The sequence below is a fragment of the Mirounga leonina genome, unplaced genomic scaffold, assembly GCF_011800145.1.
Source record: "Mirounga leonina isolate KUSES-001 unplaced genomic scaffold, KU_Mleo_1.0 Mir_127, whole genome shotgun sequence".
Lineage (NCBI taxonomy): Eukaryota > Metazoa > Chordata > Mammalia > Carnivora > Phocidae > Mirounga > Mirounga leonina.
Genome location: NW_023270316.1, coordinates 4330616 through 4342766, shown reverse-complemented (window position 1 = coordinate 4342766; position 12151 = coordinate 4330616).

The window sequence follows — 12151 nt, the reverse complement described above, 5'->3', positions numbered from 1 at the left end:
ATAGTAGTCTGCTTGGGCTGCTGTAACAAAATACAGATTTGTGGTTTAAACAACAGATTTACTTTCTCACAGGCTAGAGGTTTATGATCAAGAAGCCAGCAAATTTGGGTTTTGGTAAGAGTTCTCTTACTGGCTTGTAGATGGCCTCCTTCTTGATGTGTCCTCACGTGGCCTTTCTTTTGTGAGTAGATGGAAAGAGATCTCTGTCTCTTCTTATGAGGACACCAGTTATCAAGTTAGGGTACCACGATTATGACCATATTTAACTTTATCCCTTTAAGGATTTTTTTTTTTTTTTAAGAGAGCAGTGGGGGAGGGTCAGAGGGAGAGGGAGAGAGAGAATCTTAAGCAGGCTCCGTGCCTCGCACAGAGCCTGATGCAGGGCTTGAACTCACAGCCCTGAGATCATGACCCGAGCTGAAATTAGGAGTCAGCCGCTTAACCAACTGAGCCACCGAGGTGCTCTGTTAACTATCCCTTTAAAGGCCATATCTCCCAATGCAGTCACACTGAGGGGTTAGGGCTTCAACATAGGAATTTCTGGAGGACACAATTCGGTCCATAATGCTATATGAACAGAAGAAAGCATTTGACAATATTCAACACACCTTCTTGATGAAAAGCACTCAACAAACTAAGAATAGAAGGAAACTTAAGCCCGTACTGAGCATTTACAAAATACTTGCGCCTAGCATCATACTTAAAGGTGAAAGACTGAAAGCCTTCCTCCTCAAGATCAGGAACAACACAAGGATATATACTCTTGCCACTTTTATTCAACATTATACTGGAGGTTTTATGCAGACCAATTAGGCAAGAAAATAAAATAAAAGGTAGCCAGATCAGAAAGGAGGAAGTAAAACTAGATCTGTTTATAAATGAAATGATTTCTATATAGAAAATCCTAAGGAAGCCACAAAGATCAGAACTAATGAGTTCAACAAGGTTTCAGGATTCAAGATCAAGGTGCAAAAATCCATTTTATATCTATGCACTATTAATAAATAATTCAAACATGATAGTGTCGTGGATTGGATTGTGTATCGCCCCCAAAATTGATTTTTGGCACCAGTACTAAGATAATTCATTATTGAGAGGACAGTCTTTTCAACAAATGGGTGCGTTGACTGGATATCCCCATGAATAATCTGGATTCCTACATCACACCATATAAAAAGTAACTCAAAATGGAGCAAAGGTCTAGAAGAAAACATAGCCACAATCTTTGTGACCTTGGATTAGGCAATCGTTTCTCAGGTATGATATCAAAACACAGGTGGCAAAAGAAAAAACTAGGTAAATGGAGTTTGCATATATAGAAAAGATTTGAAAACACGCTCTGAAGAAGAACACAGGTGGCCAATAAGCACATAAAAAGATGCTCAATGTCATTAGTGATAAGGGAAATGTGAATCAGAACTACAGTAAGATAGTACTTCACACCCACTAGGATGGACATAATCAAAGATGGCGACAGCAAGTGTCAGCAAGAATGTGGAGAAGTTGTAAACACTCACATTGCCCGTGGGAACGTAAAATGGAGGAGACACTTTGGAAAACAGTCTAGCGGTACATATAATGTTAAAGATGGAGTTAACATGACCCAGGGTTTACACTCCTGGATATATATCCGAGAGAATTGAAAAATACATGTTCACACAAAAATGTGATTGTGCATGATTGTTCATTGAAGCATTATTCATAATAGCAAAAAAAGTGGTGCCAATCCAAATGTCCATTTAAATGATGATTAAATAAGTAAAATGTGATATATCCATACAGTGAATGTACTGTTATTCTGCAATAAAAAGAAATAAAATACTGCTAGATGCAACATGAAGGAACCTTGAAAACATGCAAAGTGAAAGAAGTTAGTCACAAAAGACTATATACAGTTGACCGTTGAACAACACAGGTTTGAACTGCAGTGAACACAGATTTTTAAAAATGTAAATACAGTATAATACTGTATATGTATTTTCTGTTCAGATTTTCTTAACACTTTTTTCCTCTAGTTTTACTGTAGCAGTACAGTATATAGTACATATAATATACAAAATATATATTAATTGACTATTATCTTTTGGTCAGCAGTAGGCTATTAGTAGTTAAGTTTTTGGGGAGTCAAAAGTTATACATGAATTTTCAGCTGTGTCACAGGTCAGCATGCCTAACCCCCATTGTTCAAGGTTCAACTGTACTATATGATTCCAGTCATTTGCAGTGTCCAAACTAGGCAGCTCTATTGAGACAAGAAGTAGATTAATGTCTATCCAAAAGGGGCACTGAGGGGAAGTGGGGAGTGACTGCTGAGTTTCTTTTGGGGGTGGAGAAAATGTTCTAAAATAGATTATTATCTATCTGTATCTCAACTATGTGAAAATGCTGCAAGTCATTGAATTGCACCTTTAAATGGGTGAGTAGTGGTGCACGTAAATTATCTCAATAAAGCTGTTAGAATGGGTGAGAACATTTAGGAATAGTCTAAGTAATAAGCCTTGGATTCAAATGATAAGTGTTGGATCTGGAGAGAATTGGATGGATTCAAGATACGCTTGGGATAAAGCTGATGGAGGCCTGTGGGAGGATACAGAATGAATAGTTCTCTATCTCTGCCTTTAATACCTGGATGATTAGGAGAGCACAGGAAAGTTTTGACAGAAAGACCAGGAGATCAAGTTAACTTTATAATGAGTTTGAAGTGCCTAGAAAGCAAAATGATGAGCATTTTTCATTCTTTTCACTGCCCAGCACCTGTCCTTTGGCAGTTCTATCGGACGAGTCAGAGCTGGTCTCTCAGTGTGGGATGCTCCTCTCACAGCAAAGATGCAGGTCCTGGATGTGACCCAGACTTTGTCGACCAGACACACTTGCTCCAGACGTGGAGGTGGAGAGGTGTGACACAGAAAAGGAAGGCCGTAGACAACCACACTAGTGCGGGCAGGTGCGGTGAGCAGCCAGATACAGATCTCAGAGGCTCCCGCACGTGTGGGTCTAGCAGTAGTTCCCCAGAGGCGGGCATGCCGACGGCAGTGTAAGCGGAAGGATCTGGGCCAGCTCCACTGGCAACAGCAGTGGTATTTTTATGGGCCCAATTCTGCATCATGATGGGGAGAGGATATATAGATATCGAGCCCCCAAGCATGCTTCTCTAGTTCTCTACAAAGGTTCTCCAAGTTACCCCAAATCTGTTCAGTGAAGTCCTTTTCTATTTAATTAGCTACAGTTGGTTTTTGTCACTTGCACCTAAGAGAAACCTGAAGGATATGCTATCCCTTTAGATAAGAGATCTAAAGATGGGCACTGACGTGGCCATCAGGGATACACACGAACGGAGAGTGCACAACAATGTGGACACACTTAATGCACTGAACTGTTTATTGAAAAAAGTAGATGAAGTGGTAAACTTTATGTTATGTATGTTTTACCACAGTAAAAAAAAGGAGAGAATGTTGAGGGCAAGAGTCTAAAAGGAAAGGAGGAAACTAGGGCCTAGCCTGAGGAACTTGAACATTTCAAGGATAGGAGGACAGAAGATATCCCTAGAAGAGAAAGAGAATGAGATGTTTTATTTGATTCTTTGCAGAGTACCTGGCACTTGATAGTTTAGAGCAAGGTTTGTTTAAAATGTGAATGAATGAATGAATGAATGAATGAGCTTCATGCCCAGCTAGAGAGTTTTGGAGGCTGCTGAGTATTGATTGCTTATGCAAATACACACGGGTCATAAAAGTTGGTATATAGTATGGTGGTGAAAAAGATTAGCAAATTGGTGTCACAGCAAAGAGCGGCTTCTTTTATTACAGTGCAGAGTCCACAGGAACTGAAGGGGGGAAAGGAGACTCTCAGCCCAGTCCTGCTGCCTCCGCGTGTCCCAAGAAGCAGAACAGCACCTAAAACACATGCTTTAACTCAGTGTATATTGTGTGTCTAGTAAGATTTATTCATGGATTTAGGTCATCATTAACAACCTTCATTACTACTGGACTACCACACCTTTATTTAATTAATAATGCCACCTCCTTTACGTTGACAATAAAAATGATGTCCAAGTTAATTCTTACGTTTTCTTTTTCTCCTTCGCTGGATACGTAGGAGTGGCAGAAATGAACATATTCAGATAATCTGTGCAAGAAAGAGAGAGATGGTGGCGTTTATGCTTAGACTTCCTGTTACCTTGAAATTTTTTTTATTTGGAAGTATAACCAGTCATCGGAAGTGTAACCAGATCAAGGCAGTATCCTCCCAATACTGACTATCTACTGCTGCTATAGGAGGAGAGGGAGGACCGCGGGGAGGCTGGTTGGTTGAGAAAGACTATCTCTGGCCTTTTGATCTTGTTCCATTGACTTCTCTATCTGTATTTCAGTACTATTATTACTGACTCTTTGGAGTTTGGAAATCTTTTAGAGCAAATCCTCAATATTTATTTTTTTTTCAAGACAGGCTTTCCTTCTGTTTTACAATTTCCTTCTATCTTAAAGCTGTATTCCATTGTATGTATATACCACATTTTCTTTATCCAGCCATCAGTCAGTGGACCTTTAGTTTCCACCTCTTGGCTATCCTGAATAATGTTTCAGTGAACATAGGTGTGCAAATATCTCTTTGAGATCCCATTTTCAATCATATTGGATATATATAGTGGAAGGGAGATTTACTGGATCATATGGTACTTCTATTTTAAATTTTTGAGGAACATTCATACTGTTTTCCGTAGCAGCTACACTATTTTACATCCCCACCAATGGAGCACAAGGGTACCACTTTTCCCAAACCGTTGCCAACACTTTATTTTCTGCTTTGTTTGTCATTAAAGTGACCATCCTAATGGGTGTGAGGTGAGAGCTCATTGTGGTTTTGATTTGCATCTCCCTGATGATGAGCGATGTGAACATCTTTTTCACATGCTTGTTGACCATCTGTGTTTCTTCTTTGGAGACATGTCTATTTAAGTCTTTTGCCCACTTTTAAGTCAGGTTATTTGGGGTTTGCTGTTGTTGTTGCTGAGTTGTAGTTCTTTATATATCCTGGATATTGCTGCCTTATTAGATATATGGTTTGCGGTATTTTCTCATTCTGTAGGTTGCTTCTTCATTTTGCTGTTCCCTTTACTCTGCCAAAGTTTTCAAGTTTGATACAGTCCCGATTGTCTGTTTTTGCTTTTTACACCCATTCCTTTGGTGTCATATCTACAAAATTGTTGTCAAATCCAACGTTACAAGATTTTTTCCTGTATGCTCTCTTCTACAAGTTGATAGTTTCAGGTCTTAAGTTTAGGTCTTTAATCTATTTTGAGATAGTTTTTGTATATGGTATTAATGGAAGGGTCCCACTTTATTCTTTTGCATGTGGATATCCAGTTTTCTCAGCACCATTTGTTGAAGAGAGACTGTCCTTTCCCCATTATGTAGCTCTGGCAACTTTGTCAGAGATCGTTTGATCATATACGTAGCCGTGCACTTATTTCTGTCTATTCTGTTCTGTTGGTCCGTAAATCTATTTTCATACCAGAAACATGCTGTTTTAATTACTGTCACTTTATACTATGTTTTGAAATTAAGAAGTGTGAACATTCTAGTTGTGTTTTGTTTTGTTTTTCCGTTAAGATTGGGCTATTTGGAGTCATTTGAAATTCCATGTGAATTTTACTACGGTTCTTTCTATTTCTGTAAAAAATGCCACTGACATTTTGACAGGGATTGCGTTGAATCTGTAGTCCACTTTGAGCATGTTATGGACTTTTTAACAATATTAAATCTTCCAGTCCATGAACACAGAGTGTATTTCTATTTATTTGTGACTTGTTTAATCACTTTCAGCGATGTTTTGTAGTTCTCAGTGTACAAGTCTTTTGCCTTCTTGGTTAAGGTTATTACTGATTATTTTTTTTCTTTTAAAATGCTATCGTAGATGGGATTGTAGTTGTAATTTCCTTCAGATTGTTCATTGCTACTGTACAGATTGTGTGTTGATTTTATACTGTACCACTTTTGCTGAATATTTATAAGTTCTAATAGGTTTTTCATGGAATCTTCCTGTTTTCTACATATAAGATCATGTATCTGTAAACAGAGACAGTTTTACCACTTCCTTTCCAGTTTGGATGCCTTTTATTCCTTCTTGCCTAATTGCTCTGGCTGGGACTTCCAATACAGTTTTAAGTAAAAGTTTCAAGAATGGGCATTACTTACTTACCTTATTACTTACCTTAGAGGGAAAGCTCTCAGTTTTTCACCGCTGAGTATGATGTTAGACGTGGGCTTTAATATATGGCTTTTATTATGTTGAGTTAATTTTCTTCTAGTTTAGTTTGTTGAGTGTTTTTATCATGAAAGAGTGCAGGATTTTGTTAAACGCCAACGAAAGCAGACCCTAGCATGACCATTTTGATCAAAGAAACAATGACTGAAGCTTCTCCCTGGCCTGCTGTGGGGTCACATGAACTCTCATCTCTGCTCTCACTTGGCAGATTGAGTTCTGCTGTGCTTGGACTTAGCCTGTAATTGGTGCCATCAGAGGTGCCCTCAGTCCCACTGCTCAGTTATCAGGCTGTTCATGGGACAGGTTGTCTGAGAGGGGAACGTAGGGAAAGGGAGGAGGACGTGATGAGCATCTTCAGTATAGTGTCTTTCTTTTGGAATATATGAATTCTAGGAGGATTTGTTGGCAATTGTATTTTAAAACCATAAGAATTTAATGTTTAGTGAAATTAGTGGAGAATTAGGACATTTCAGTATGTATATAGTTGGAATAACAATTTGATTTGGTGTCAGTGTATGAACAATGCACTGTTTCATTTTTCAAGGTTATCAGGAACAAAATTTATATGCTTGATACAATGAATTGTGGATCACTACATCAAAAACTAATGATGTATTGTATGATGACTAACATAACATAATAAAATAAAATTTAAAAAAAATTAATGGTTGATAAAATCTTTAAATGGTTGGTAAGGTCCTGTGCCAACAAGGGTACAAGAAAGTGTTGCGGGCAGGATTATGAAATGTTACATTTTGGAGACCAAATTGCATCTATGTATTGAACGTGAAGATTTGTTTCATCACTTTTAACCCAGTGTTTTCACTTGGGGAGTCTATCCCCAAAATACAAGTAGATGAAGGCATGTGTAAAATTATATTTTAACGTAGCATTTTTGGAGTAGCCAGAAAAAACAAGCAAGCAAACAAAAAGCCTACAGAACAGCTTGAAACTCCATCAGTGGGAAATAATAAATTACAGAAGGAATTAACTCTTTTTTTTTAATCTGCAAAAATACTTATGATATTTTTACTGAAGCAAATCCATTGCAGTGCAATGTGAATAGTAATTGTCTATTAGGAAGCCTATACATATATAAAATCTGTGTGTGTATACCAACCCTTGACCCAGTGACACAGCAAGCAGTGTTCTTGAGCTTGATACATATTTTTCCCATTAAAGGTTCAAAACAAAAATACACACACGGGGGTGTTGGTATACAATTTGTATATGTTATCTGACTCATATGTAATATACACAGTAATAACATTAAACTGTTGATATTAGTTACATGTAGAGAAAGCGATTGCTGTAGGTAGGAGAAAAGAGATCATTAGTTGGTATAGGACTCAAAATTGTATTGACCTAAGGTTATAAGTGAAATAATGTTTAATAAAAAGGATCTTTAGACACAAATATGAGTTTTGTTGTACTTAACATTGAAAAGATAAAGCTGTGGCATGGGGTGATTTTGTATGTGATTGCTTTAATAGTTTTCCCCTCCCCTAGTTCATAGAAGAAGTCTTTCTAGTGATATGGTGTTAGAAATTGGGGCATAGTGGCTTGTAAAATTGCCCCAAATAAAGAAAAGGTATTTTAAATATGTCATTCATGAATTACCAAACAAGGCATTATGTATAAACACACATATATACATGCATACGTACATCTGTATCTGTAATATATTCCATAAATCCCCTATCTATTTGTCTCTCCACCTGCATTGATCTCTTCTTAGAGAAATGGTAGCATTCTATACATGATTTACTCCACTGTGCGTTTTTCACTTAATACATTTAGGAGTATTTAGAAAAACATAAGAGAAGCACTTTCATATTGTTGAAATTTTAAGGATCTAAGCATAATTGGAATAAACAAAAGTTTATATTGAACGTCAAATTTCTTTTTTTTTTAAGATTTTATTTATTTATTTGACAGAGAGAGAGCGAGCACAAGCAGGGGGAACGGCAGAGGGAGAGGGAGAAGCAGGCTCCCCACTGAGCAGGGAGCCCAACACAGGGCTGGATCCCAGGACCCCTCAGATCATGACCTGAGCCAAAGATAGATGCTTAACCAACTGAGCCACCCTGGTGCCCCTGAACTTCAAATTTCAAGTCCTTTTAACAGAGTTTTGAAATTATTTTACTAGATCATCAGCTATAGAGCATCATACAGTGTATACTTGTATCTATATTCTCCAGCTGTTAGAGGTAGGAGCCCATGAGCCCCAACCCCTCCATCTAGCAGCCAAATAGGAAGTTAGATGAGCATGCCAGACTGAATTCTTCCAAGTGCACAGACTCTAATTATCAACAGGCATGGCCACATTGGATAGAGCAGTGAGGCACCTTTCTTGGCCCTTTGGTACATCTAACACCTCGATCAATGGGTCACTCCATGTTGTTTGATAATGTTTTGAGACAGGATCAGCATGCTTTGTGGATCAGCAGCTCAGACAGCAGGATTTCCCTTGAAATGGAGAGACACAAGGTTAATAGGATCCATGCCTTCAGAGCACTATGATGGCTGGACCTGTCAGCTTCTTATCCTTGTAGGTGCAAAGGCAGTGGGTCCTGTCATTCCACACCTCATGATCACATATCTTGAAGTCCTCTCATTTTGCCAATTAAAAGTCATTTTTTTAAAAGATTTTATTTATTTATTTGACAGAGAGAGAGCGAGCACAAGCAAGGGGAGCGGCAGTCAGAGGGAGAGGGAGAAGCAGATTCCCCTCTGAGCAGGGAGCCCAACATGGGGCTCCATCCCAGGGCCCTGGGATCATGACCTGAGCCAAAAGCAGATGCTTAACCAATTGAGCCACCCAGGCGTCCCTAAAAATCATTTCTGACAATCTTTTTTTTTTTCCCAAGATTTATTTATTTATTTTAGGGAGAGAGAGAAAGTGCCTGTGAGTGTGGGGAGGGGCAGAGGGAAAGCATCTCAAGCAGACTCCCCACTGAGTGTGGAGCCCCACGTGGGGCTTGATCTGAAGACCCTGAGATCATGACCTGAGCCAAATTCAAGAGTCGGCTGAGTTACCGACTGAGCCATCCAGGTGCCCACATATCTGACAATCTTTATGTTTCTTATAAAACCTAAGATGTACAGACAAGGTCACTCTATATAATAGTTAACCAACCTTAATTCATTAAATCTGATTAATTGGCATGCATCACGGTTGGCATACTGAAGTATAATAAACTACCAGAAATCTAACATTGTCAATCTAACACATGCTGATAAGATTTTGATATATGAATTTCCATAAATAGACAACTGTACATTTAGATAAGCTAGCCTAAATTCTTGATTATATAAATATGGCCACATTAAACACATGTGGCCTACACAATGGATACTGTTTATTACCTTCTTTCCGTGAATGGAGCATCTACGATACATCTGTCACTGTGCTAGATTTTGGTTCTGTAAAGGCAAATAAAACGGACACAGCTTCTGCCTTCATGGGGTTTGGGTAGGTGAACAATTAATAGGTAAATAAACAAACATATGCACATGCAATACAAATACGCAATAAGTGTTGCAGTTGGAAAGAATAGACTTCCCTGAAGAAGAATTGTCTCCCTTCTACTTGGGAGCAGGAAACATCATGTGTCCTTGTTTTTCTTTGTTTCTTCTTCTTTTTTTTAAGATTTTATTTTTCAGTACTCTCTACCCCCACCATGGCGCTCAAACCCATGACCCTGAGATCAAGAGTCACACACTCTAGGGACTGAGCCAGCCAGGTGCTCCCCTTGCTTTCCTAAATCAAATTAACCTGCCTCAGCCCTCCCTGACCTATCTGGCTGGATTGTCAGTCTGGGTGATTGGATGGAGAATGGTTCTGATATCAGGGCATACTAATCTCTTTGGGGGTTGGTTGAAGAGCCATCTGACTTATGGGATCTAAGGCAACTGGAGCAGTGCCTCTGATTTTCTATATATTATGACACCTGCTGGTGTGCTTGCTGTCGAAGCCCGTATCGGGTGGTTCTAATCCTGAGTTCATTCTAGGGCAGTGTCACTCCTTTCATACCAGCCTCAGCCAGGACATCATTTTCCATGGCTTCTAAGGACACCATTTGTCTCTGGTGCCCACCCCCACACAGACGCCCATCAGAGGTCCTCCAGGGGGGCAGACACCCCCTTGCCTCTCCAGTCTCTATTCTGACTACCTGTCTATTGGAAACTGACATGAATGCTGTATAATTTGAAAACCCACATCAACAAAGCGTATGATGGGCACAGACCCTGAAGGGTTAGAGTAGAAAAAAGCTCATCTGCCTTCTGGAAAGAAAAACAAAAGCAAGAGAAAGCATCATTGAAGCTGACACAGTTGTTTAGGTGGACTGTTTTCAAACCAAAAACTCAGGTGCAAACGCAATGCTATAAACAAGAAGTAATGGCTGAATGAAAAATCTGCTTTTTATGTGATGATCAGCTTTGTATCATCATTTTACTTTTGAGAAAAGGATTGTTATGCACATGGACAAAAGACTGAGGTGTGACCTCCAAAGTTTGCTTTTCCTGGAACTTGTAAATAGAAAACGGTGCTTCATCTTTAGTTTCATTTTGGAGAGGTTACAAAATTTTCATTCCTTCTGAGATGTTAAAATAATAATAAAATGAATAAGCATTCACTTGTCACTTAGATTCAGCATTGGGGTATATTTTGCTTTACTTGTGTTACTCTGTTACATCCATTAAGTACCTATCTTTTATGTTGAACTACTGTAAGGTAAGTTGCAGTATGATGACACTTTATCCATTAATACTTCATTGTGCATCACCTAAGAACGAGGATGTCCCCCTGCATAAGCACATTATCAGTAATACACCTACGATGATGAACAATGAAGTAGCCAGTTCGTATTCAACTCTCCTCATCTTCTCCCCATATGCCTTTGAAACTTTTTTGTTTTTGAACTGGGATCTTCATCTGGTTGTACATTGCATTTGGGTTTGTATTTTATATTACAGAACAAACTATAATAAGTTAAAAATATGCAAAATCACCTTAAAAAGTAGAATATCTGTGAGCCAAGACTAACAAATCCAGAGGAAAACAATTCCTCAGTTAGAGAGAAGAGTGGTCAGGCACTAGGGTTTAGAAAGTGGAGTTCAGATTGTCGGCACATCTCCTGAGTGACCAAGGACATGGTGACTTAGAGAGTGTGGGTGTTAGAACAGATGTGCTCTTACAAAGGATGTAGGTTTGTTTTGCTAACACGGGTTGATAACAGTAACTATGAAATCAATCCAACTAAATCCCCTGGTCAACTCAGCAGCCTTGTGTTTCTAATTTTGCTTCACCTGTGTGTTTGCAAATGAATCATCATATTTGAGAAAAGTTGCAGATCAATGATCAAGAACTGTCTCTAGTTTTATTTTACCATGTAAATAAATAAGCACACGTTATTTTTTAAAAGACTTTGGAAATATATATATATATATATATGGGTCTTTGACCCCAGATCCTAAATCCCTTGGGATATTCTAGGTGATACCAGTGTCTTCTGTTCTAATGAGATGACTCTTGGTGGGCTCCTGGATGGGCCTGGTTACTGAAAAGACCAAGCTAGGATTAGAAGCTTGGGATTTTCTGCACCCTATCATCCCCCTTCTCCAGAGAGGAGAGAGGGGCTGGAAATGGAGTCAATGATCCATCATGCCTAAGGAAGCTTTCATAAAAATCCTAATAAGTATGGGGTTTGGAGAGCATAGAGGTGCTTGGAGAGTGGTGTTCCCGGAGAGGGCCTGGAAGCTCTGCACCCCTTCCCACTTACCTTGCCATGTGCACCTCTTCCATCTGGCTATTTCTAGGTATCCTTTATTATAACCTTCTGCAACCAACTGGTAAATAGGAAGTAGACTGTTGTCCGGAATT